Source organism: Chiloscyllium punctatum, unplaced genomic scaffold, assembly GCF_047496795.1.
Source record: "Chiloscyllium punctatum isolate Juve2018m unplaced genomic scaffold, sChiPun1.3 scaffold_851, whole genome shotgun sequence".
In the NCBI taxonomy this organism is placed as follows: domain Eukaryota; kingdom Metazoa; phylum Chordata; class Chondrichthyes; order Orectolobiformes; family Hemiscylliidae; genus Chiloscyllium; species Chiloscyllium punctatum.
This window is the reverse complement of record NW_027310585.1, coordinates 30,697-58,560: the sequence shown is the minus strand read 5'-3', so window position 1 is coordinate 58,560 and position 27,864 is coordinate 30,697. Positions and strand designations below refer to the sequence as shown.

The window sequence follows — 27,864 nt, the reverse complement described above, 5'->3', positions numbered from 1 at the left end:
TCACAGCTGGACCAGACACCCCCTCATACTGAAGAACAGGAAGGTGGTCATCGCCTGTTTCCTTCTACTTGGTGTTGGCCTCGGTAAGGATCAGACCTTCGACAGGAGAGGGGGAGAGAGGACGGGGAGATATCTGTACACTGACTGGTGTCTCTCAGTCCCCCTCTCTCTCTCAGGGAGATATCTGTACACTGACTGGTGTCTCTCAGTCCCCCCTCTCTCTCTCAGGGAGATATCTGTACACTGACTGGTGTCTCTCAGTCCCCCCCTCTCTCTCTCTCAGGGAGATATCTGTACACTGACTGGTGTCTCTCAGTCCCCCCCTCTCTCTCTCTCAGGGAGATATCTGTACACTGACTGGTGTCTCTCAGTCCCCCCTCTCTCTCTCTCAGGGAGATATCTGTACACTGACTGGTGTCTCTCAGTCCCCTCTCTCAGGGGAGATATCTGTACACTGACTGGTGTCTCTCAGTCCCCTCTCTCTCTCTCAGGGAGATATCTGTACACTGACTGGTGTCTCTCAGTCCCCTCTCTCTCTCTCAGGGAGATATCTGTACACTGACTGGAGTCTCTCAGTCCCCTCTCTCTCTCCGGGAGATATCTGTACACTGACTGGTGTCTCTCAGTCCCCCTCTCTCTCAGGGAGATATCTGTACACTGACTGGTGTCTCTCAGTCCCCTCTCTCTCAGGGAGATATCTGTACACTGACTGGTGTCTCTCAGTCCCCTCTCTCTCTCAGGGAGATATCTGTACACTGACTGGTGTCTCTCAGTCCTCTCTCTCTCAGGGAGATATCTGTACACTGACTGGTGTCTCTCAGTCCCCTCTCTCTCTCTCAGGGAGATATCTGTACACTGACTGGTGTCTCTCAGTCCCCTCTCTCTCTCAGGGAGATATCTGTACACTGACTGGTGTCTCTCAGTCCCCTCTCTCTCTCAGGGAGATATCTGTACACTGACTGGTGTCTCTCAGTCCCCTCTCTCTCAGGGAGATATCTGTACACTGACTGGTGTCTCTCAGTCCCCTCTCTCTCTCAGGGAGATATCTGTACACTGACTGGAGTCTCTCAGTCCCCTCTCTCTCAGGGAGATATCTGTACACTGACTGGTGTCTCTCAGTCCCCTCTCTCTCAGGGAGATATCTGTACACTGACTGGAGTCTCTCAGTCCCCTCTCTCTCAGGGAGATATCTGTACACTGACTGGAGTCTCTCAGTCCCCTCTCTCTCAGGGAGATATCTGTACACTGACTGGAGTCTCTCAGTCCCCTCTCTCTCAGGGAGATATCTATACACTGACTGGTGTCTCTCAGTCCCCTCTCTCTCTCTCAGGGAGATATCTGTACACTGACTGGTGTCTCTCAGTCCCCTCTCTCTCAGGGAGATATCTGTACACTGACTGGTGTCTCTCAGTCCCCCCTCTCTCTCAGGGAGATATCTGTACACTGACTGGTGTCTCTCAGTCCCCCCTCTCTCTCAGCGAGATATCTGTACACTGACTGGTGTCTCTCAGTCCCCTCTCTCTCTCAGGGAGATATCTGTACACTGACTGGTGTCTCCCAGTCCCCCCTCTCTCTCTCTCAGGGAGATATCTGTACACTGACTGGTGTCTCCCAGTCCCCCCCTCTCTCTCTCTCAGGGAGATATCTGCACACTGACTGGTGTCTCTCAGTCCCCTCTCTCAGGGAGATATCTGTACACTGACTGGTGTCTCTCAGTCCCCTCTCTCTCTCTCAGGGAGATATCTGTACACTGACTGGTGTCTCTCAGTCCCCTCTCTCTCAGGGAGATATCTGTACACTGACTGGTGTCTCTCAGTCCCCTCTCTCTCAGGGAGATATCTGTACACTGACTGGTGTCTCTCAGTCCCCTCTCTCTCAGGGAGATATCTGTACACTGACTGGTGTCTCTCAGTCCCCTCTCTCTCTCAGGGAGATATCTGTACACTGACTGGTGTCTCTCAGTCCCCCTCTCTCTCTCTCTCAGGGAGATATCTGTACACTGACTGGTGTCTCTCAGTCCTCTCTCTCTCTCAGGGAGATATCTGTCCACTAACTGGTGGTCTCTCAGTCCCCCCCTCTCTCTCTCTCAGGGAGATATCTGTCCACTCACTGGTGTCTCTCAGTCCCCTCTCTCTCAGGGAGATATCTGTACACTGACTGGTGTCTCTCAGTCCCCTCTCTCTCTCAGGGAGATATCTGTACACTGACTGGTGTCTCTCAGTCCCCTCTCTCTCTCAGGGAGATATCTGTACACTGACTGGAGTCTCTCAGTCCTCTCTCTCTCTCAGGGAGATATCTGTACACTGACTGGTGTCTCTCAGTCCCCTCTCTCTCTCAGGGAGATATCTGTACACTGACTGGTGTCTCTCAGTCCCCCCCTCTCTCTCTCTCAGGGAGATATCTGTACACTGACTGGAGTCCTCTCAGTCCTCTCTCTCTCTCTCAGGGAGATATCTGTACACTGACTGGTGTCTCTCAGACCCCCCACTCTCTCAGGGAGATATCTGTACACTGACTGGGGTCTCTCAGTCCCCTCTCTCTCTCTCTCAGGGAGATATCTGTACACTGACTGGTGTCTCTCAGTCCCCTCTCTCTCTCTCAGGGAGATATCTGTACACTGACTGGTGTCTCTCAGTCCCCTCTCTCTCTCTCAGGGAGATATCTGTACACTGACTGGTGTCTCGCAGTCCCCCCTCTCTCTCTCAGGGAGATATCTGTACACTGACTGGTGTCTCTGAGTCCCCTCTCTCTCTCTCAGGGAGATATCTGTACACTGACTGGTGTCTCTCAGTCCCCTCTCTCTCTCTCAGGGAGATATCTGTACACTGACTGGTGTCTCTCAGTCCCCTCTCTCTCTCAGGGAGATATCTGTACACTGACTGGTGTCTCTCAGTCCCCTCTCTCTCTCAGGGAGATATCTGTACACTGACTGGTGTCTCTCAGTCCCCTCTCTCTCTCAGGGAGATATCTGTACACTGACTGGTGTCTCTCAGTCCCCTCTCTCTATCAGGGAGATATCTGTACACTGACTGGTGTCTCTCAGTCCCCTCTCTCTCAGGGAGATATCTGTACACTGACTGGTGTCTCTCAGTCCCCCCTCTCTCAGGGAGAAATCTGAACACTGACTGGTGTCTCTCTGTCCCCCTCTCTCTCTCAGGGAGATATCTGTACACTGACTGGTGTCTCTCAGTCCCCTCTCTCTCTCTCAGGGAGATATCTGTACACTGACTGGTGTCTCTCAGTCCCCTCTCTCTCAGGGAGATATCTGTACACTGACTGGTGTCTCTCAGTCCCCTCTCTCTCAGGGAGATATCTGTACACTGACTGTGTCTCTCAGTCCCCTCTCTCTCTCAGGCAGATATCTGTACACTGACTGGTGTCTCTCAGTCCCCCCCTCTCTCTCTCAGGGAGATATCTGTACACTGACTGGTGTCTCTCAGTCCCCTCTCTCTCTCTCAGGGAGATATCTGTACACTGACTGGTGTCTCTCAGTCCCCTCTCTCTCTCAGGGAGATATCTGTACACTGACTGGTGTCCTCTCAGTCCCCTCTCTCTCTCAGGGAGATATCTGTACACTGACTGGTGTCTCTCAGTCCCCTCTCTCTCTCTCAGGGAGATATCTGTACACTGACTGGTGTCTCTCAGTCCCCTCTCTCTCTCAGGGAGATATCTGTACACTGACTGGTGTCTCTCAGTCCCCTCTCTCTCTCAGGGAGATATCTGTACACTGACTGGTGTCTCTCAGTCCCCTCTCTCTCTCTCAGGGAGATATCTGTACACTGACTGGTGTCTCACAGTCCCCTCTCTCTCTCTCAGGGAGATATCTGTACACTGACTGGGGTCTCTCAGTCCCCTCTCTCTCTCTCTCAGGGAGATATCTGTACACTGACTGGTGTCTCTCAGTCCCCTCTCTCTCTCAGGGAGATATCTGTACACTGACTGGTGTCTCTCAGTCCCCTCTCTCTCAGGGAGATATCTGTACACTGACTGGTGTCTCTCAGTACCCCCTCTCTCTCAGGGAGATATCTGTACACTGACTGGTGTCTCTCAGTCCCCGCTCTCTCTCAGGGAGATATCTGTACACTGACTGGTGTCTCTCAGTCCCCTCTCTCTCTCTCAGGGAGATATCTGTACACTGACTGGTGTCTCTCAGTCCCCTCTCTCTCTCTCTCATGGAGATATCGGTACACTGACTGGGGTCTCTCAGTCCCCTCTCTCTCTCTCAGGGAGATATCTGGACACTGACTGGGGTCTCTCAGTCCCCTCTCTCTCTCAGGGAGATATCTGTACACTGACTGGGGTCTCTCAGTCCCCTCTCTCTCTCAGGGAGATATCTGTACACTGACTGGTGTCTCTCAGTCCCCCTCTCTCTCTCTCAGGGAGATATCTGTCCAATGACTGGTGTCTCTCAGTCCCCCCCTCTCTCTCAGGGAGTTATCTGTACACTGACTGGTGTCTCTCAGTCCCCGCTCTCTATCAGGGAGATATCTGTACACTGACTGGTGTCTCTCAGTCCCCTCTCTCTCTCTCAGGGAGATATCTGTACACTGACTGGTGTCTCTCAGTCCCCTCTCTCTCTCAGGGAGATATCTGTCCACTGACTGGTGTCTCTCAGTCCCCCCTCTCTCTCAGGGAGATATCTGTACACTGACGGGTGTCTCTCAGTCCCCCCTCTCTCTCAGGGAGATATCTGTACACTGACTGGTGTCTCTCAGTCCCCTCTCTCTCTCAGGGAGATATCTGTACACTGACTGGTGTCTCTCAGTCCCCTCTCTCTCTCAGGGAGATATCTGTACACTGACTGGTGTCTCTCAGTCCCCTCTCTCAGGGAGATATCTGTACACTGACTGGGGTCTCTCAGTCCCCTCTCTCAGGGAGATATCTGTACACTGACTGGTGTCTCTCAGTCCCCTCTCTCAGGGAGATATCTGTACACTGACTGGTGTCTCTCAGTCCCCTCTCTCTCTCTCTCAGGGAGATATCTGTACACTGACTGGTGTCTCTCAGTCCCCTCTCTCAGGGAGATATCTGTACACTGACTGGTGTCTCTCAGTCCCCTCTCTCTCTCTCTCAGGGAGATATCTGTACACTGACTGGTGTCTCTCAGTCCCCTCTCTCTCTCTCAGGGAGATATCTGTACACTGACTGGTGTCTCTCAGTCCCCCCTCTCTCTCTCTCAGGGAGATATCTGTACACTGACTGGTGTCTCTCAGTCCCCTCTCTCTCAGGGAGATATCTGTACACTGACTGGTGTCTCTCAGTCCCCTCTCTCTCAGGGAGATATCTGTACACTGACTGGTGTCTCTCAGTCCCCTCTCTCTCTCAGGGAGATATCTGTACACTGACTGGTGTCTCTCAGTCCCCTCTCTCTCTCAGGGAGATATCTGTACACTGACTGGTGTCTCTCAGTCCCCTCTCTCTCTCAGGGAGATATCTGTACACTGACTGGTGTCTCTCAGTCCCCTCTCTCTCAGGGAGATATCTGTACACTGACTGGTGTCTCTCAGTCCCCGCTCTCTCTCTCAGGGAGATATCTGTACACTGACTGGTGTCTCTCAGTCCCCTCTCTCAGGGAGATATCTGTACACTGACTGGTGTCTCTCAGTCCCCTCTCTCTCTCTTTCAGGGAGATATCTGTACACTGACTGGTGTCTCTCAGTCCCCTCTCTCTCTCTCAGGGAGATATCTGTACACTGACTGGTGTCTCTCAGTTCCCCCTCTCTCTCTCTCAGGGAGATATCTGTACACTGACTGGTGTCTCTCAGTCCCCTCGCTCTCTCTCAGGGAGATATCTGTACACTGACTGGTGTCTCTCAGTCCCCTCTCTCTGTCAGGGAGATATCTGTCCAATGACTGGTGTCTCTCAGTCCCCCCCTCTCTCTCAGGGAGATATCTGTACACTGACTGGTGTCTCTCAGTCCCCGCTCTCTCTCAGGGAGATATCTGTACACTGACTGGTGTCTCTCAGTCCCCTCTCTCTCTCTCAGGGAGATATCTGTCCAATGACTGGTGTCTCTCAGTCCCCCCTCTCTCTCAGGGAGATATCTGTACACTGACTGGTGTCTCTCAGTCCCCCCTCTCTCTTTCTCTCAGGGAGATATCTGTACACTGACTGGTGTCTCTCAGTCCCCTCTCTCTCTCAGGGAGATATCTGTACACTGACTGGTGTCTCTCAGTCCCCTCTCTCTCTCTCAGGGAGATATCTGTACACTGACTGGTGTCTCTCAGTCCCCTCTCTCTCAGGGAGATATCTGTACAATGACTGGTGTCTCTCAGTCCCCTCTCTCTCTCTCAGGGAGATATCTGTACACTGACTGGTGTCTCTCAGTCCCCTCTCTCTCAGGGAGATATCTGTACACTGACTGTTGTCTCTCAGTCCCCTCTCTCTCTCTCAGGGAGATATCTGTACACTGACTGGTGTCTCTCAGTCCCCTCTCTCTCTCTCAGGGAGATATCTGTACACTGACCTGGTGTCTCTCAGTCCCCTCTCTCTCTCAGGGAGATATCTGTACACTGACTGGTGTCTCTCAGTCCTCTCTCTCTCCGGGAGATATCTGTACATTGACTGATGTCTCTCAGTCCCCTCTCTCTCAGGGAGATATCTGTACACTGACTGGTGTCTCTCAGTCCCCTCTCTCTCTCTCAGGGAGATATCTGTACACTGACTGGTGTCTCTCAGTCCCCTCTCTCTCTCTCAGGGAGATATCTGTACACTGACTGGTGTCTCTCAGTCCTCTCTCTCTCTCAGGGAGATATCTGTACACTGACTGGTGTCTCTCAGTCCCCTCTCTCTCTCAGGGAGATATCTGTACACTTACTGGTGTCTCTCAGTCCCCTCTCTCTCTCTCAGGGAGATATCTGTACACTGACTGGTGTCTCTCAGGCCCCCTCTCTCTCTCAGGGAGATATCTGTACACTGACTGGTGTCTCTCAGTCCCCCCTCTCTCTCTCTCAGGGAGATATCTGTACACTGACTGGTGTCTCTCAGTCCTCTCTCTCTCTCTCAGGGAGATATCTGTACACTGACTGGTGTCTCTCAGGCCCCCTCTCTCTCTCAGGGAGATATCTGTACACTGACTGGTGTCTCTCAGTCCCCCCTCTCTCTCTCTCAGGGAGATATCTGTACACTGACTGGTGTCTCTCAGTCCTCTCTCTCTCTCAGGGAGATATCTGTACACTGACTGGTGTCTCTCAGTCCCCTCTCTCTCTCTCAGGGAGATATCTGTACACTGACTGGTGTCTCTCAGTCCCCTCTCTCTCTCTCAGGGAGATATCTGTACACTGACTGGTGTCTCTCAGTCCCCTCTCTCTCTCTCTCAGGGAGATATCTGTACACTGACTGGTGTCTCTCAGTCCTCTCTCTCTCTCAGGGAGATATCTGTACACTGACTGGTGTCTCTCAGTCCCCTCTCTCTCAGGGAGATATCTGTACACTGACTGGTGTCTCTCAGTCCCCTCTCTCTCTCTCTCAGGGAGATATCTGTACACTGACTGGTGTCTCTCAGTCCCCTCTCTCTCTCTGTCTCTCAGGGAGATATCTGTACACTGACTGGTGTCTCTCAGTCCCCTCTCTCTCTCAGGGAGATATCTGTACACTGACTGGTGTCTCTCAGTCCCCTCTCTCTCAGGGAGATATCTGTACACTGACTGGTGTCTCTCAGTCCCCTCTCTCTCTCTCTCACGGAGATATCTGTACACTGACTGGTGTCTCTCAGTCCCCTCTCTCTCTCAGGGAGATATCTGTACACTGACTGGTGTCTCTCAGTCCCCTCTCTCTCCCTCAGGGAGATATCTGTACACTGACTGGTGTCTCTCAGTCCCCTCTCTCTCCCTCAGGGAGATATCTGTACACTGACTGGTGTCTCTCAGTCCCCTCTCTCTCAGGGAGATATCTGTACACTGACTGGTGTCTCTCAGTCCCCTCTCTCTCAGGGAGATATCTGTACACTGACTGGTGTCTCTCAGTCCCCTCTCTCTCTCTCAGGGAGATATCTGTACACTGACTGGTGTCTCTCAGTCCCCTCTCTCTCTCAGGGAGATATCTGTACACTGACTGGTGTCTCTCAGTCCCCTCTCTCTCTCAGGGAGATATCTGTACACTGACTGGTGTCTCTCAGTCCCCTCTCTCTCCCTCAGGGAGATATCTGTACACTGACTGGGGTCTCTCAGTCCCCTCTCTCTCTCAGGGAGATATCTGTACACTGACTGGTGTCTCTCAGTCCCCTCTCTCTCCCTCAGGGAGATATCTGTACACTGACTGGTGTCTCTCAGTCCCCTCTCTCTCCCTCAGGGAGATATCTGTACACTGACTGGTGTCTCTCAGTCCCCTCTCTCTCTCTCAGGGAGATATCTGTACACTGACTGGTGTCTCTCAGTCCCCTCTCTCTCAGGGAGATATCTGTACACTGACTGGGGTCTCTCAGTCCCCTCTCTCTCTCCCTCAGGGAGATATCTGTACACTGACTGGTGTCTCTCAGTCCCCTCTCTCTCTCTCAGGGAGATATCTGTACACTGACTGGTGTCTCTCAGTCCCCTCTCTCTCTCTCAGGGAGATATCTGTACACTGACTGGTGTCTCTCAGTCCCCTCTCTCTCTCTCAGGGAGATATCTGTACACTGACTGGTGTCTCTCAGTCCCCTCTCTCTCTCTCTCGGGGAGATATCTGTACACTGACTGGAGTCTCTCTGTCCCCTCTCTCTCGGCGAGATATCTGTACACTGACTGGTGTCTCTCAGTCCCCTCTCTCTCTCTCTCTCCCTCAGGGAGATATCTGTACACTGACTGGTGTCTCTCAGTCCCCTCTCTCTCTCTCAGGGAGATATCTGTACACTGACTGGTGTCTCTCAGTCCCCTCTCTCTCTCTCAGGGAGATATCTGTACACTGACTGGTGTCTCTCAGTCCCCCCCCCTCTCTCAGGGAGATATCTGTACACTGACTGTTGTCTCTCAGTCCCCTCTCTCTCTCTCTCAGGGAGATATCTGTACACTGACTGGTGTCTCTCAGTCCCCCCCTCTCTCAGGGAGATATCTGTACACTGACTGGTGTCTCTCAGTCCCCTCTCTCTCTCAGGGAGATATCTGTACACTGACTGGTGTCTCTCAGTCCCCCTCTCTCTCAGGGAGATATCTGTACACTGGGTGTCTCTCAGTCCCCTCTCTCTCTCAGGGAGATATCTGTACACTGACTGGTGTCTCTCAGTCCCCCCTCTCTCTCAGGGAGATATCTGTACACTGACTGGTGTCTCTCAGTCCCCTCTCTCTCTCAGGAAGATATCTGTACAATGACTGGTGTCTCTCAGTCCCCTCTCTCTCTCAGGGAGATATCTGTACACTGACTGGTGTCTCTCAGTCCCCTCTCTCTCTCTCAGGGAGATATCTGTACACTGACTGGTGTCTCTCAGTCCCCTCTCTCTCAGGGAGATATCTGTACACTGACTGGTGTCTCTCAGTCCCCTCTCTCTCTCAGGGAGATATCTGTACACTGACTGGTGTCTCTCAGTCCCCTCTCTCTCTCAGGGAGATATCTGTACAATGACTGGTGTCTCTCAGTCCCCTCTCTCTCTCAGGGAGATATCTGTACACTGACTGGTGTCTCTCAGTCCCCTCTCTCAGGGAGATATCTGTACACTGACTGGTGTCTCTCAGTCCCCTCTCTCTCTCAGGGAGATATCTGTACACTGACTGGTGTCTCTCAGTCCCCTCTCTCAGGGAGATATCTGTACACTGACTGGTGTCTCTCAGTCCCCTCTCTCAGGGAGATATCTGTACACTGACTGGTGTCTCTCAGTCCCCTCTCTCTCTCTCAGGGAGATATCTGTCCAATGACTGGTGTCTCTCAGTCCCCTCTCTCTCTCTCAGGGAGATATCTGTACACTGACTGGTGTCTCTCAGTCCCCTCTCTCTCTCTCAGGGAGATATCTGTACACTGACTGGTGTCTCTCAGTCCCCCCTCTCTCTCAGGGAGATATCTGTACACTGACTGGTGTCTCTCAGTCCCCCCTCTCTCTCAGGGAGATATCTGTACACTGACTGGTGTCTCTCAGTCCCCTCTCTCTCTCTCAGGGAGATATCTGTACACTGACTGGTGTCTCTCAGTCCCCTCTCTCTCTCTCTCAGGGAGATATCTGTACACTGACTGGTGTCTCACAGTCCCCTCTCTCTCTCTCAGGGAGATATCTGTACACTGACTGGTGTCTCTCAGTCCCCTCTCTCTCTCTCAGGGAGATATCTGTACACTGACTGGTGTCTCTCAGTCCCCCCTCTCTCTCTCAGGGAGATATCTGTACACTGACTGGTGTCTCTCAGTCCCCTCTCTCTCTCTCAGGGAGATATCTGTACACTGACTGGTGTCTCTCAGTCCCCTCTCTCTCTCTCAGGGAGATATCTGTACACTGACTGGTGTCTCTCAGTCCCCTCTCTCTCTCTCAGGGAGATATCTGTACACTGACTGGTGTCTCTCAGTCCCCTCTCTCTCAGGGAGATATCTGTACACTGACTGGTGTCTCTCAGTCCCCTCTCTCTCTCTCAGGGAGATATCTGTACACTGACTGGTGTCTCTCAGTCCCCTCTCTCTCAGGGAGATATCTGTACACTGACTGGTGTCTCTCAGTCCCCTCTCTCTCAGGGAGATATCTGTACACTGACTGGTGTCTCTCAGTCCCCTCTCTCTCAGGGAGATATCTGTACACTGACTGGTGTCTCTCAGTCCCCTCTCTCTCAGGGAGATATCTGTACACTGACTGGTGTCTCTCAGTCCCCTCTCTCTCTCTCTCAGGGAGATATCTGTACACTGACTGGTGTCTCTCAGTCCCCTCTCTCTCTCTCAGGGAGATATCTGTACACTGACTGGTGTCTCTCAGTCCCCTCTCTCTCTCTCAGGGAGATATCTGTACACTGACTGGTGTCTCTCAGTCCCCTCTCTCTCTCTCTCAGGGAGATATCTGTACACTGACTGGTGTCTCTCAGTCCCCTCTCCCTCTCTCAGGGAGATATCTGTACACTGACTGGTGTCTCTCAGTCCCCTCTCCCTCTCTCAGGGAGATATCTGTACACTGACTGGTGTCTCTCAGTCCCCTCTCTCTCAGGGAGATATCTGTACACTGACTGGTGTCTCTCAGTCCCCCCTCTCTCTCAGGGAGATATCTGTACACTGACTGGTGTCTCTCAGTCCCCCCTCTCTCTCAGCGAGATATCTGTACACTGACTGGTGTCTCTCAGTCCCCTCTCTCTCTCAGGGAGATATCTGTACACTGACTGGTGTCTCCCAGTCCCCCCTCTCTCTCTCTCTCAGGGAGATATCTGTACACTGACTGGTGTCTCCCAGTCCCCCCTCTCTCTCTCTCAGGGAGATATCTGCACACTGACTGGTGTCTCTCAGTCCCCTCTCTCAGGGAGATATCTGTACACTGACTGGTGTCTCTCAGTCCCCTCTCTCTCAGGGAGATATCTGTACACTGACTGGTGTCTCTCAGTCCCCTCTCTCTCAGGGAGATATCTGTACACTGACTGGTGTCTCTCAGTCCCCTCTCTCTCAGGGAGATATCTGTACACTGACTGGTGTCTCTCAGTCCCCTCTCTCTCTCAGGGAGATATCTGTACACTGACTGGTGTCTCTCAGTCCCCTCTCTCTCTCTCTCAGGGAGATATCTGTACACTGACTGGTGTCTCTCAGTCCTCTCTCTCTCTCAGGGAGATATCTGTCCACTAACTGGTGTCTCTCAGTCCCCCCCTCTCTCTCTCTCAGGGAGATACCTGTCCACTCACTGGTGTCTCTCAGTCCCCTCTCTCTCAGGGAGATATCTGTACACTGACTGGTGTCTCTCAGTCCCCTCTCTCTCTCAGGGAGATATCTGTACACTGACTGGTGTCTCTCAGTCCCCTCTCTCTCTCAGGGAGATATCTGTACACTGACTGGAGTCTCTCAGTCCTCTCTCTCTCTCAGGGAGATATCTGTACACTGACTGGTGTCTCTCAGTCCCCTCTCTCTCTCAGGGAGATATCTGTACACTGACTGGTGTCTCTCAGTCCCCCCCTATCTCTCTCTCAGGGAGATATCTGTACACTGACTGGAGTCTCTCAGTCCTCTCTCTCTCTCTCAGGGAGATATCTGTACACTGACTGGTGTCTCTCAGACCCCCCACTCTCTCAGGGAGATATCTGTACACTGACTGGGGTCTCTCAGTCCCCTCTCTCTCTCTCTCAGGGAGATATCTGTACACTGACTGGTGTCTCTCAGTCCCCTCTCTCTCTCTCAGGGAGATATCTGTACACTGACTGGTGTCTCTCAGTCCCCTCTCTCTCTCTCAGGGAGATATCTGTACACTGACTGGTGTCTCGCAGTCCCCCCTCTCTCTCTCAGGGAGATATCTGTACACTGACTGGTGTCTCTGAGTCCCCTCTCTCTCTCTCAGGGAGATATCTGTACACTGACTGGTGTCTCTCAGTCCCCTCTCTCTCTCTCAGGGAGATATCTGTACACTGACTGGTGTCTCTCAGTCCCCTCTCTCTCTCAGGGAGATATCTGTACACTGACTGGTGTCTCTCAGTCCCCTCTCTCTCTCAGGGAGATATCTGTACACTGACTGGTGTCTCTCAGTCCCCTCTCTCTCTCAGGGAGATATCTGTACACTGACTGGTGTCTCTCAGTCCCCTCTCTCTATCAGGGAGATATCTGTACACTGACTGGTGTCTCTCAGTCCCCTCTCTCTCAGGGAGATATCTGTACACTGACTGGTGTCTCTCAGTCCCCCCTCTCTCAGGGAGAAATCTGAACACTGACTGGTGTCTCTCAGTCCCCTCTCTCTCTCAGGGAGATATCTGTACACTGACTGGTGTCTCTCAGTCCCCTCTCTCTCTCTCAGGGAGATATCTGTACACTGACTGGTGTCTCTCAGTCCCCTCTCTCTCAGGGAGATATCTGTACACTGACTGGTGTCTCTCAGTCCCCTCTCTCTCAGGGAGATATCTGTACACTGACTGGTGTCTCTCAGTCCCCTCTCTCTCTCAGGCAGATATCTGTACACTGACTGGTGTCTCTCAGTCCCCCCTCTCTCTCTCAGGGAGATATCTGTACACTGACTGGTGTCTCTCAGTCCCCTCTCTCTCTCTCAGGGAGATATCTGTACACTGACTGGTGTCTCTCAGTCCCCTCTCTCTCTCAGGGAGATATCTGTACACTGACTGGTGTCTCTCAGTCCCCTCTCTCTCTCAGGGAGATATCTGTACACTGACTGGTGTCTCTCAGTCCCCTCTCTCTCTCTCAGGGAGATATCTGTACACTGACTGGTGTCTCTCAGTCCCCTCTCTCTCTCAGGGAGATATCTGTACACTGACTGGTGTCTCTCAGTCCCCTCTCTCTCTCAGGGAGATATCTGTACACTGACTGGTGTCTCTCAGTCCCCTCTCTCTCTCTCAGGGAGATATCTGTACACTGACTGGTGTCTCACAGTCCCCTCTCTCTCTCTCAGGGAGATATCTGTACACTGACTGGTGTCTCACAGTCCCCTCTCTCTCTCTCAGGGAGATATCTGTACACTGACTGGTGTCGCTCAGTCCCCTCTCTCTCTCAGGGAGATATCTGTACACTGACTGGTGTCTCTCAGTCCCCTCTCTCTCAGGGAGATATCTGTACACTGACTGGTGTCTCTCAGTACCCCCTCTCTCTCAGGGAGATATCTGTACACTGACTGGTGTCTCTCAGTCCCCGCTCTCTCTCAGGGAGATATCTGTACACTGACTGGTGTCTCTCAGTCCCCTCTCTCTCTCTCAGGGAGATATCTGTACACTGACTGGTGTCTCTCAGTCCCCCCTCTCTCTCTCTCAGGGAGATATCTGTACACTGACTGGTGTCTCTCAGTCCCCTCTCTCTCTCTCAGGGAGATATCTGTACACTGACTGGTGTCTCTCAGTCCCCCTCTCTCTCTCTCAGGGAGATATCTGTACACTGACTGGTGTCTCTCATTCCCCTTCTCTCAGGGAGAAATCTGAACACTGACTGGTGTCTCTCAGTCCCCTCTCTCTCTCAGGGAGATATCTGTACACTGACTGGTGTCTCTCAGTCCCCTCTCTCTCTCTCAGGGAGATATCTGTACACTGACTGGTGTCTCTCAGTCCCCTCTCTCTCAGGGAGATATCTGTACACTGACTGGTGTCTCTCAGTCCCCTCTCTCTCAGGGAGATATCTGTACACTGACTGGTGTCTCTCAGTCCCCTCTCTCTCTCAGGCAGATATCTGTACACTGACTGGTGTCTCTCAGTCCCCCCTCTCTCTCTCAGGGAGATATCTGTACACTGACTGGTGTCTCTCAGTCCCCTCTCTCTCTCTCAGGGAGATATCTGTACACTGACTGGTGTCTCTCAGTCCCCTCTCTCTCTCAGGGAGATATCTGTACACTGACTGGTGTCTCTCAGTCCCCTCTCTCTCTCAGGGAGATATCTGTACACTGACTGGTGTCTCTCAGTCCCCTCTCTCTCTCTCAGGGAGATATCTGTACACTGACTGGTGTCTCTCAGTCCCCTCTCTCTCTCAGGGAGATATCTGTACACTGACTGGTGTCTCTCAGTCCCCTCTCTCTCTCAGGGAGATATCTGTACACTGACTGGTGTCTCTCAGTCCCCTCTCTCTCTCTCAGGGAGATATCTGTACACTGACTGGTGTCTCACAGTCCCCTCTCTCTCTCTCAGGGAGATATCTGTACACTGACTGGTGTCTCACAGTCCCCTCTCTCTCTCTCAGGGAGATATCTGTACACTGACTGGTGTCTCTCAGTCCCCTCTCTCTCTCAGGGAGATATCTGTACACTGACTGGTGTCTCTCAGTCCCCTCTCTCTCAGGGAGATATCTGTACACTGACTGGTGTCTCTCAGTACCCCCTCTCTCTCAGGGAGATATCTGTACACTGACTGGTGTCTCTCAGTCCCCGCTCTCTCTCTCAGGGAGATATCTGTACACTGACTGGTGTCTCTCAGTCCCCTCTCTCTCTCTCAGGGAGATATCTGTACACTGACTGGTGTCTCTCAGTCCCCTCTCTCTCTCTCTCATGGAGATATCGGTACACTGACTGGGGTCTCTCAGTCCCCTCTCTCTCTCTCAGGGAGATATCTGGACACTGACTGGGGTCTCTCAGTCCCCTCTCTCTCTCAGGGAGATATCTGTACACGGACTGGGGTCTCTCAGTCCCCTCTCTCTCTCTCAGGGAGATATCTGTACACTGACTGGTGTCTCTCAGTCCCCTCTCTCTCTCTCAGGGAGATATCTGTCCAATGACTGGTGTCTCTCAGTCCCCCCTCTCTCTCAGGGAGTTATCTGTACACTGACTGGTGTCTCTCAGTCCCCGCTCTCTATCAGGGAGATATCTGTACACTGACTGGTGTCTCTCAGTCCCCTCTCTCTCTCTCAGGGAGATATCTGTACACTGACTGGTGTCTCTCAGTCCCCTCTCTCTCTCAGGGAGATATCTGTCCACTGACTGGTGTCTCTCAGTCCCCCCTCTCTCTCAGGGAGATATCTGTACACTGACGGGTGTCTCTCAGTCCCCCCTCTCTCTCAGGGAGATATCTGTACACTGACTGGTGTCTCTCAGTCCCCTCTCTCTCTCAGGGAGATATCTGTACACTGACTGGTGTCTCTCAGTCCCCTCTCTCTCTCAGGGAGATATCTGTACACTGACTGGTGTCTCTCAGTCCCCTCTCTCAGGGAGATATCTGTACACTGACTGGGGTCTCTCAGTCCCCCTCTCTCAGGGAGATATCTGTACACTGACTGGTGTCTCTCAGTCCCCTCTCTCAGGGAGATATCTGTACACTGACTGGTGTCTCTCAGTCCCCTCTCTCTCTCTCAGGGAGATATCTGTACACTGACTGGTGTCTCTCAGTCCCCCTCTCTCAGGGAGATATCTGTACACTGACTGGTGTCTCTCAGTCCCCTCTCTCTCTCTCTCAGGGAGATATCTGTACACTGACTGGTGTCTCTCAGTCCCCTCTCTCTCTCTCAGGGAGATATCTGTACACTGACTGGTGTCTCTCAGTCCCCCCTCTCTCTCTCTCAGGGAGATATCTGTACACTGACTGGTGTCTCTCAGTCCCCTCTCTCTCAGGGAGATATCTGTACACTGACTGGTGTCTCTCAGTCCCCTCTCTCTCTCAGGGAGATATCTGTACACTGACTGGTGTCTCTCAGTCCCCTCTCTCTCTCAGGGAGATATCTGTACACTGACTGGTGTCTCTCAGTCCCCTCTCTCTCTCAGGGAGATATCTGTACACTGACTGGTGTCTCTCAGTCCCCTCTCTCTCTCAGGGAGATATCTGTACACTGACTGGTGTCTCTCAGTCCCCTCTCTCTCTCAGGGAGATATCTGTACACTGACTGGTGTCTCTCAGTCCCCCTCTCTCTCTCAGGGAGATATCTGTACACTGACTGGTGTCTCTCAGTCCCCCTCTCTCTCAGGGAGATATCTGTACACTGACTGGTGTCTCTCAGTCCCCTCTCTCTCTCTCAGGGAGATATCTGTACACTGACTGGTGTCTCTCAGTCCCCTCTCTCTCTCTCAGGGAGATATCTGTACACTGACTGGTGTCTCTCAGTTCCCCTCTCTCTCTCTCAGGGAGATATCTGTACACTGACTGGTGTCTCTCAGCCCCTCGCTCTCTCTCAGGGAGATATCTGTACACTGACTGGTGTCTCTCAGTCCCCTCTCTCTGTCAGGGAGATATCTGTCCAATGACTGGTGTCTCTCAGTCCCCCCTCTCTCTCAGGGAGATATCTGTACACTGACTGGTGTCTCTCAGTCCCCGCTCTCTCTCAGGGAGATATCTGTACACTGACTGGTGTCTCTCAGTCCCCTCTCTCTCTCTCAGGGAGATATCTGTCCAATGACTGGTGTCTCTCAGTCCCCCCTCTCTCTCAGGGAGATATCTGTACACTGACTGGTGTCTCTCAGTCCCCCCTCTCTCTTTCTCTCAGGGAGATATCTGTACACTGACTGGTGTCTCTCAGTCCCCTCTCTCTCTCAGGGAGATATCTGTACACTGACTGGTGTCTCTCAGTCCCCTCTCTCTCTCTCAGGGAGATATCTGTACACTGACTGGTGTCTCTCAGTCCCCTCTCTCTCAGGGAGATATCTGTACAATGACTGGTGTCTCTCAGTCCCCTCTCTCTCTCTCAGGGAGATATCTGTACACTGACTGGTGTCTCTCAGTCCCCTCTCTCTCAGGGAGATATCTGTACACTGACTGTTGTCTCTCAGTCCCCTCTCTCTCTCTCAGGGAGATATCTGTACACTGACTGGTGTCTCTCAGTCCCCTCTCTCTCTCTCAGGGAGATATCTGTACACTGACCTGGTGTCTCTCAGTCCCCTCTCTCTCTCAGGGAGATATCTGTACATTGACTGATGTCTCTCAGTCCCCTCTCTCTCTCTCAGGGAGATATCTGTACACTGACCTGGTGTCTCTCAGTCCCCTCTCTCTCTCAGGGAGATATCTGTACATTGACTGATGTCTCTCAGTCCCCTCTCTCTCAGGGAGATATCTGTACACTGACTGGTGTCTCTCAGTCCCCTCTCTCTCTCTCAGGGAGATATCTGTACACTGACTGGTGTCTCTCAGTCCCCTCTCTCTCTCAGGGAGATATCTGTACACTTACTGGTGTCTCTCAGTCCCCTCTCTCTCTCTCAGGGAGATATCTGTACACTGACTGGTGTCTCTCAGGCCCCCTCTCTCTCTCAGGGAGATATCTGTACACTGACTGGTGTCTCTCAGTCCCCCCTCTCTCTCTCTCAGGGAGATATCTGTACACTGACTGGTGTCTCTCAGTCCTCTCTCTCTCTCTCAGGGAGATATCTGTACACTGACTGGTGTCTCTCAGGCCCCCTCTCTCTCTCAGGGAGATATCTGTACACTGACTGGTGTCTCTCAGTCCCCCCTCTCTCTCTCTCAGGGAGATATCTGTACACTGACTGGTGTCTCTCAGTCCTCTCTCTCTCTCAGGGAGATATCTGTACACTGACTGGTGTCTCTCAGTCCCCTCTCTCTCTCTCAGGGAGATATCTGTACACTGACTGGTGTCTCTCAGTCCCCTCTCTCTCTCTCAGGGAGATATCTGTACACAGACTGGTGTCTCTCAGTCCCCTCTCTCTCTCTCTCAGGGAGATATCTGTACACTGACTGGTGTCTCTCAGTCCTCTCTCTCTCTCAGGGAGATATCTGTACACTGACTGGTGTCTCTCAGTCCCCTCTCTCTCTCTCAGGGAGATATCTGTACACTGACTGGTGTCTCTCAGTCCCCTCTCTCTCTCTCTCTCAGGGAGATATCTGTACACTGACTGGTGTCTCTCAGTCCCCTCTCTCTCTCTCTCAGGGAGATATCTGTACACTGACTGGTGTCTCTCAGTCCTCTCTCTCTCTCAGGGAGATATCTGTACACTGACTGGTGTCTCTCAGTCCCCTCTCTCTCAGGGAGATATCTGTACACTGACTGGTGTCTCTCAGTCCCCTCTCTCTCTCTCTCAGGGAGATATCTGTACACTGACTGGTGTCTCTCAGTCCCCTCTCTCTCTCTGTCTCTCAGGGAGATATCTGTACACTGACTGGTGTCTCTCAGTCCCCTCTCTCTCTCAGGGAGATATCTGTACACTGACTGGTGTCTCTCAGTCCCCTCTCTCTCAGGGAGATATCTGTACACTGACTGGTGTCTCTCAGTCCCCTCTCTCTCTCTCAGGGAGATATCTGTACACTGACTGGTGTCTCTCAGTCCCCTCTCTCTCTCAGGGAGATATCTGTACACTGACTGGTGTCTCTCAGTCCCCTCTCTCTCCCTCAGGGAGATATCTGTACACTGACTGGTGTCTCTCAGTCCCCTCTCTCTCCCTCAGGGAGATATCTGTACACTGACTGGTGTCTCTCAGTCCCCTCTCTCTCAGGGAGATATCTGTACACTGACTGGTGTCTCTCAGTCCCCTCTCTCTCAGGGAGATATCTGTACACTGACTGGTGTCTCTCAGTCCCCTCTCTCTCTCTCAGGGAGATATCTGTACACTGACTGGTGTCTCTCAGTCCCCTCTCTCTCTCAGGGAGATATCTGTACACTGACTGGTGTCTCTCAGTCCCCTCTCTCTCTCAGGGAGATATCTGTACACTGACTGGTGTCTCTCAGTCCCCTCTCTCTCCCTCAGGGAGATATCTGTACACTGACTGGGGTCTCTCAGTCCCCTCTCTCTCTCAGGGAGATATCTGTACACTGACTGGTGTCTCTCAGTCCCCTCTCTCTCCCTCAGGGAGATATCTGTACACTGACTGGTGTCTCTCAGTCCCCTCTCTCTCCCTCAGGGAGATATCTGTACACTGACTGGTGTCTCTCAGTCCCCTCTCTCTCTCTCAGGGAGATATCTGTACACTGACTGGTGTCTCTCAGTCCCCTCTCTCTCAGGGAGATATCTGTACACTGACTGGGGTCTCTCAGTCCCCTCTCTCTCTCCCTCAGGGAGATATCTGTACACTGACTGGTGTCTCTCAGTCCCCTCTCTCTCTCTCAGGGAGATATCTGTACACTGACTGGTGTCTCTCAGTCCCCTCTCTCTCTCTCAGGGAGATATCTGTACACTGACTGGTGTCTCTCAGTCCCCTCTCTCTCTCTCAGGGAGATATCTGTACACTGACTGGTGTCTCTCAGTCCCCTCTCTCTCTCTCTCGGGGAGATATCTGTACACTGACTGGAGTCTCTCTGTCCCCTCTCTCTCGGCGAGATATCTGTACACTGACTGGTGTCTCTCAGTCCCCTCTCTCTCTCTCTCTCCCTCAGGGAGATATCTGTACACTGACTGGTGTCTCTCAGTCCCCTCTCTCTCTCTCAGGGAGATATCTGTACACTGACTGGTGTCTCTCAGTCCCCTCTCTCTCTCAGAGAGATATCTGTACACTGACTGGTGTCTCTCAGTCCCCTCTCTCTCTCTCAGGGAGATATCTGTACACTGACTGGTGTCTCTCAGTCCCCTCTCTCTCTCTCAGGGAGATATCTGTACACTGACTGGTGTCTCTCAGTCCCCCCCCTCTCTCAGGGAGATATCTGTACACTGACTGTTGTCTCTCAGTCCCCTCTCTCTCTCTCTCAGGGAGATATCTGTACACTGACTGGTGTCTCTCAGTCCCCCCTCTCTCAGGGAGATATCTGTACACTGACTGGTGTCTCTCAGTCCCCTCTCTCTCTCTCAGGGAGATATCTGTACACTGACTGGTGTCTCTCAGTCCCCCCTCTCTCAGGGAGATATCTGTACACTGACTGGTGTCTCTCAGTCCCCTCTCTCTCTCAGGGAGATATCTGTACACTGACTGGTGTCTCTCAGTCCCCTCTCTCTCAGGGAGATATCTGTACACTGACTGGTGTCTCTCAGTCCCCTCTCTCTCTCAGGGAGATATCTGTACACTGACTGGTGTCTCTCAGTCCCCTCTCTCTCTCAGGAAGATATCTGTACAATGACTGGTGTCTCTCAGTCCCCTCTCTCTCTCAGGGAGATATCTGTACACTGACTGGTGTCTCTCAGTCCCCTCTCTCTCTCAGGGAGATATCTGTACACTGACTGGTGTCTCTCAGTCCCCTCTCTCAGGGAGATATCTGTACACTGACTGGTGTCTCTCAGTCCCCTCTCTCTCTCAGGGAGATATCTGTACACTGACTGGTGTCTCTCAGTCCCCTCTCTCAGGGAGATATCTGTACACTGACTGGTGTCTCTCAGTCCCCCTCTCTCAGGGAGATATCTGTACACTGACTGGTGTCTCTCAGTCCCCTCTCTCTCTCTCAGGGAGATATCTGTCCAATGACTGGTGTCTCTCAGTCCCCTCTCTCTCTCTCAGGGAGATATCTGTACACTGACTGGTGTCTCTCAGTCCCCTCTCTCTCTCTCAGGGAGATATCTGTACACTGACTGGTGTCTCTCAGTCCCCCCTCTCTCTCAGGGAGATATCTGTACACTGACTGGTGTCTCTCAGTCCCCCTCTCTCTCTCAGGGAGATATCTGTACACTGACTGGTGTCTCTCAGTCCCCTCTCTCTCTCTCAGGGAGATATCTGTACACTGACTGGTGTCTCTCAGTCCCCTCTCTCTCTCTCAGGGAGATATCTGTACACTGACTGGTGTCTCTCAGTCCCCTCTCTCTCTCTCAGGGAGATATCTGTACACTGACTGGTGTCTCTCAGTCCCCTCTCTCTCTCTCAGGGAGATATCTGTACACTGACTGGTGTCTCTCAGTCCCCTCTCTCTCTCTCAGGGAGATATCTGTACACTGACTGGTGTCTCTCAGTCCCCTCTCTCTCAGGGAGATATCTGCTGTACACTGACTGGTGTCTCTCAGTCCCCTCTCTCTCTCAGGGAGATATCTGTACACTGACTGGTGTCCTCTCAGTCCCCTCTCTCTCAGGGAGATATCTGTACACTGACTGGTGTCTCTCAGTCCCCTCTCTCTCAGGGAGATATCTGTACACTGACTGGTGTCTCTCAGTCCCCTCTCTCTCTCAGGGAGATATCTGTACACTGACTGGTGTCTCTCAGTCCCCTCTCTCTCAGGGAGATATCTGTACACTGACTGGTGTCTCTCAGTCCCCTCTCTCTCTCTCAGGGAGATATCTGTACACTGACTGGTGTCTCTCAGTCCCCTCTCTCTCTCTCAGGGAGATATCTGTACACTGACTGGTGTCTCTCAGTCCCCTCTCTCTCAGGGAGATATCTGTACACTGACTGGTGTCTCTCAGTCCCCTCTCTCTCTCAGGGAGATATCTGTACACTGACTGGTGTCTCTCAGTCCCCTCTCTCTCTCAGGGAGATATCTGTACACTGACTGGTGTCTCTCAGTCCCCTCTCCTCTCTCAGGAGATATCTGTACACTGACTGGTGTCTCTCAGTCCCCTCCTCTCTCAGGGAGATATCTGTACACTGACTGGTGTCTCTCAGTCCCCTCTCTCTCTCTCAGGGAGATATCTGTACACTGACTGGTGTCTCTCAGTCCCCTCTCTCTCAGGGAGATATCTGTACACTGACTGGTGTCTCTCAGTCCCCTCTCTCTCAGGGAGATATCTGTACACTGACTGGTGTCTCTCAGTCCCTCTTCTCAGGGAGATATCTGTACACTGACTGGTGTCTCTCAGTCCCCCTCTCTCTCAGGGAGATATCTGTACACTGACTGGTGTCTCTCAGTCCCCTCTCTCTCTCAGGGAGATATCTGTACACTGACTGGTGTCTCTCAGTCCCCTCTCTCTCTCTCAGGGAGATATCTGTACACTGACTGGTGTCTCTCAGTCCCCCTCTCTCTCAGGGAGATATCTGTACACTGACTGGTGTCTCTCAGTCCCCTCTCTCTCTCTCAGGGAGATATCTGTACACTGACTGGTGTCTCTCAGTCCCCCTCTCTCTCAGGGAGATATCTGTACACTGACTGGTGTCTCTCAGTCCCCCTCTCTCTCAGGGAGATATCTGTACACTGACTGGTGTCTCTCAGTCCCCTCTCTCTCAGGGAGATATCTGTACACTGACTGGTGTCTCTCAGTCCCCTCTCTCTCAGGGAGATATCTGTACACTGACTGGTGTCTCTCAGTCCCCTCTCTCTCTCTCTCAGGGAGATATCTGTACACTGACTGGTGTCTCTCAGTCCCCTCTCTCTCTCTCAGGGAGATATCTGTACACTGACTGGTGTCCTCTCAGTCCCCTCTCTCTCAGGGAGATATCTGTACACTGACTGGTGTCTCTCAGTCCCCTCTCTCTCAGGGAGATATCTGTACACTGACTGGTGTCTCTCAGTCCCCTCTCTCTCTCAGGGAGATATCTGTACACTGACTGGTGTCTCTCAGTCCCCTCTCTCTCTCTCAGGGAGATATCTGTACACTGACTGGTGTCTCTCAGTCCCCCTCTCTCTCAGGGAGATATCTGTACACTGACTGGTGTCTCTCAGACCCCTCTCTCTCTCAGGGAGATATCTGTACACTGACTGGTGTCTCTCAGTCCCCTCTCTCTCTCAGGGAGATATCTGTACACTGACTGGTGTCTCTCAGTCCCCTCTCTCTCTCTCTCAGGGAGATATCTGTACACTGACTGGTGTCTCTCAGTCCCCTCTCTCTCAGGGAGATATCTGTACACTGACTGGTGTCTCTCAGTCCCCCTCTCTCTCAGGGAGATATCTGTACACTGACTGGTGTCTCTCAGTCCCCTCTCTCTCTCTCTCAGGGAGATATCTGTACACTGACTGGTGTCTCTCAGTCCCCTCCCTCTCTCAGGGAGATATCTGTACACTGACTGGTGTCTCTCAGTCCCCCGCTCTCTCTCTCTCAGGGAGATATCTGTACACTGACTGGTGTCTCTCAGTCCCCCTCTCTCTCTCTCAGGGAGATATCTGTACACTGACTGGGGTCTCTCAGTCCCCCTCTCTCTCTCAGGGAGATATCTGTACACTGACTGGTGTCTCTCAGTCCCCTCTCTCTCTCTCAGGGAGATATCTGTACACTGACTGGTGTCTCTCAGTCCCCCCTCTCTCTCAGGGAGATATCTGTACACTGACTGGTGTCTCTCAGACCCCTCTCTCTCTCAGGGAGATATCTGTACACTGACTGGTGTCTCTCAGTCCCCTCTCTCTCTCAGGGAGATATCTGTACACTGACTGGTGTCTCTCAGTCCCCCTCTCTCTCAGGGAGATATCTGTACACTGACTGGTGTCTCTCAGTCCCCCTCTCTCTCTCAGGGAGATATCTGTACACTGACTGGTGTCTCTCAGTCCCCTCTCTCTCTCAGGGAGATATCTGTACACTGACTGGTGTCTCTCAGTCCCCTCTCTCTCTCTCTCAGGAGATGTCTGTACACTGACTGGTGTCTCTCAGTCCCCTCTCTCTCTCGGATCTCTCGTCTCTCTCTCAGGGAGATATCTGTACACTGACTGGTGTCTCTCAGTCCCCCTCTCTCTCTCTAGGGAGATATCTGTACACTGACTGGTGTCTCTCAAGTCCCCTCTCTCTCTCAGGAGATATTGTACACTGACTGGTGTCTCTCAGTCCCCCCTCTCTCTCTCTCTCAGGGAGATATCTGTACACTGACTGGTGTCTCTCAGTCCCCCTCTCTCTCTCAGGGAGATATCTGTACACTGACTGGTGTCTCTCAGTCCCCCCTCTCTCTCTTCAGGGAGATATCTGTACACTGACTGGTGTCTCTCAGTCCCCTCTCTCTCTCAGGGAGATATCTGTACACTGACTGGTGTCTCTCAGTCCCCTCTCTCTCTCTCAGGGAGATATCTGTACACTGACTGGTGTCTCTCAGTCCCTCCCTCTCTCTCAGGGAGATATCTGTACACTGACTGGTGTCTCTCAGTCCCCTCTCTCTCTCTCAGGGAGATATCTGTACACTGACTGGTGTCCTCTCAGTCCCCTCTCTCTCAGGGAGATATCTGTACACTGACTGGTGTCTCTCAGTCCCCTCTCTCTCAGGGAGATATCTGTACACTGACTGGTGTCTCTCAGTCCCCTCCCTCTCTCTCTCAGGGAGATATCTGTACACTGACTGGTGTCTCTCAGTCCCTCCTCTCTCTCTCTCAGGGAGATATCTGTACACTGACTGGTGTCTCTCAGTCCCCTCTCTCTCATTGGAGATATCTGTACACTGACTGGTGTCTCTCAGTCCCCCCTCTCTCTCTCAGGGAGATATCTGTACACTGACTGGTGTCTCTCAGTCCCCCCTCTCTCTCTCAGGGAGATATCTGTACACTGACTGGTGTCTCTCAGTCCCCTCTCTCTCTCTCAGGGAGATATCTGTACACTGACTGGTGTCTCTCAGTCCCCCCCTCTCTCTCTCAGGGAGATATCTGTACACTGACTGGTGTCTCTCAGTCCCCCCTCTCTCTCTCAGGGAGATATCTGTACACTGACTGGTGTCTCTCAGTCCCCCTCTCTCTCTCAGGGAGATATCTGTACACTGACTGGTGTCTCTCAGTCCCCCCTCTCTCTCTCAGGGAGATATCTGTACACTGACTGGTGTCTCTCAGTCCCCTCTCTCTCAGGGAGATATCTGAACACTGACTGGTGTCTCTCAGTCCCCTCTCTCTCTCAGGGAGATATCTGTACACTGACTGGTGTCTCTCAGTCCCCCCTCTCTCTCTCTCAGGGAGATATCTGTACACTGACTGGTGTCTCTCAGTCCCCTCTCTCTCAGGGAGATATCTGTACACTGACTGGTGTCCTCTCAGTCCCCCTCTCTCTCAGGGAGATATCTGAACACTGACTGGTGTCTCTCAGTCCCTCTCTCTCTCAGGGAGATATCTGTACACTGACTGGTGTCTCTCAGTCCCCCCTCTCTCTCTCTCAGGGAGATATCTGTACACTGACTGGTGTCTCTCAGTCCCCTCTCTCTCAGGGAGATATCTGTACACTGACTGGGTCTGAAATTGTTCTCTCTCTCTCTCTTTCAGTTCTCGTTGTGATTGGAATCGGTCTCGAAGTCCATCCGAGTTCAGGTTTGTTTGGGTCTGGAGTGGGCTGGCCGTACTGACCCTCACGGAGATCGAGCGACTACCCCCCTCCCCTCCCCCTCCACTCCCCTCCCTCCCTCCCCACTCCTCTCCCCCCTCCCCACTCACCCACATGAATCACCCTCCCCCTCCCCTCTCCCCCACCCCACTAAACCCCCTCCCCTTCCCACTCACCCCACTCCCCTCCCCTCCCCCCTCCCCTCCCCCCACTATCCCCTTCCCTCCACCTCCCCACTCCCCTCCCCACTACCCCCCTCCCCTCCCCCCCCACTCCCCTCCCCCTCCCCACTCCTCTCCCCCCTCCCCCACTCCCCTCCCCCTCCCCACTCCCCTCCCCCTCCCCACTCCTCTCCCCCCTCCCCCACTCCTCTCCCCCCTCCCCACTCCTCTCCCCCTCCCACTCCTCTCCCCCCCTCCCCCACTCCCCTCCCCCTCCCCACCTCCCCTCCCCCTCCCCACTCCTCTCCCCCCTCCCCACTCCTCTCCCCCCTCCCCACTCCTCTCCCCCTCCCCACTCCTCTTCCCCCTCCCCACTCCCCTCCCCCTCCCCACTCTCCCTCCCCTCCCCTCCCCCCCCACTCCTCTCCCCCCCTCCCCACTCCCCTCCCCCCCCACTCCCTCCCCCTCCACTCCTCTCCTCCCCACTCCTCTCCCCCTCTCCCCCCTCCCCCTCTCCCCCCTCCCCCCTCCCCTCTCCCCCCCCCCCCCCCGACCCTGTCCTGTGATCCCCCTCTCGGGTTTCCCTGCGAGATGTTGTGACGATGCCGAACCGGGAGGGTCCAAAGTCGATGCTGGGAGAGTCCCATCGGCCCGTCTGACCCTGCTGTCCCTTCCAGCCGTTTCAGGCCGCACGGCCACCTCTCCCCCAGGCACCAGCCCCCCCCCGAGTGTGGCTCCTTCTGGGTCGAAGCCTCCGATTAATGGCTGTTCACCCCCTCACCCTCACCCCCTCACCCTCACCCCCTCACCCTCACCCCCTCACCCCCCTCACCCTCACCCCCCTCACCCCCCTCACCCTCACCCCCTCACCCTCACCCCCTCACCCTCACCCCCTCACCCCCTCACCCTCACCCCCTCACCCCCTCACCCTCACCCCCTCACCCCCTCACCCTCACCCCCTCACCCCCTCACCCTCACCCCCTCACCCTCACCCCCTCACCCCCTCACCCTCAATCGCTCACCCTCACCCCCTCACCCCCTCACCCTCACCCCCTCACCCCCTCACCCTCACCCCCTCACCCTCACCCCCTCACCCTCACCCCCTCACCCCCTCACCCTCAATCGCTCACCCTCACCCCCTCACCCCCTCACCCTAACTCCCTCACCCCCTCACCCTCACCCCCTCACCCCCTCACCCTCAATCCCTCACCCCCTCACCCTCAATCCCTCACCCCCTCACCCTCACCCCCTCACCCCCTCACCCTCAATCGCTCACCCCCTCACCCTCACCCCCTCACCCTAACTCCCTCACCCCCTCACCCTCACTCCCTCACCCCCTCACCCTCACCCCCTCACCCTCACTCCCTCACACCCTCACCCTCACTCCCTCACCCCCTCACCCTCACTCCCTCACCCCCTCACACTCACCCCCTCACCCTCACTCCCTCACCCCCTCACCCTCACTCCCTCACCCTCACTCCCTCACCCCCTCACCCTCACTCCCTCACCCCCTCACCCTCACCCCCTCACCCTCACTCCCTCACACCCTCACCCTCACCCCCTCACCCTCACCCCCTCACCCTCACCCCCTCACCCTCACTCCCTCACACCCTCACCCTCACTCCCTCACCCCCTCACCCTCACTCCCTCACCCCCTCACCCTCACCCCCTCACCCTCACCCCCTCACCCTCACTCCCTCACACCCTCACCCTCACTCCCTCACACCCTCACCCTCACCCCCTCACCCTCACCCCCTCACCCTCACTCCCTCACACCCTCACCCTCACTCCCTCACCCCCTCACCCTCACCCCCTCACCCTCACTCCCTCACACCCTCACCCTCACCCCCTCACCCTCACCCCCTCACCCTCACTCCCTCACCCCATCACCCTCACCCCCTCATCCTCACCCCCTCACCCCCTCACCCTCAATCCCTCACTCCCTCACCCCCTCACACTCTCCCTCACCCTCGGCCTCACTGTATCCCTCACGCCCACCGTCTCTCTCTCTCTCTCTCTCTCCCCCTCTCCGTGGGTCTGCCCCCAGGGTATGGGACGTGTTGAGGAATCCAGTCTCTGAGCTCTCTCTCTCTCTCTCTCCCTCTCTCCCTCTCTCCCTCATTCCCTCCAGGTCTCTCCAGTCCCATTGTGTTCATCCCAGGATTCCTGTTGCTCATCCCAGGCGGTGAGTGAGTGGCTACGCTGAGACCAGACCCGACGG

At 53.8% G+C, this 27,864-nt stretch overlaps 1 long non-coding RNA gene across 1 annotated transcript; it reads left to right on the top strand.

Annotated features, from left to right (window-relative positions):
• LOC140474128 (uncharacterized) lies at nucleotides 1-27,864 on the top strand. Its single transcript, XR_011958846.1, has 3 exons — nucleotides 1-83; nucleotides 25,425-25,469; nucleotides 27,775-27,864. It is a non-coding gene; the product is annotated as an uncharacterized lncRNA (long non-coding RNA).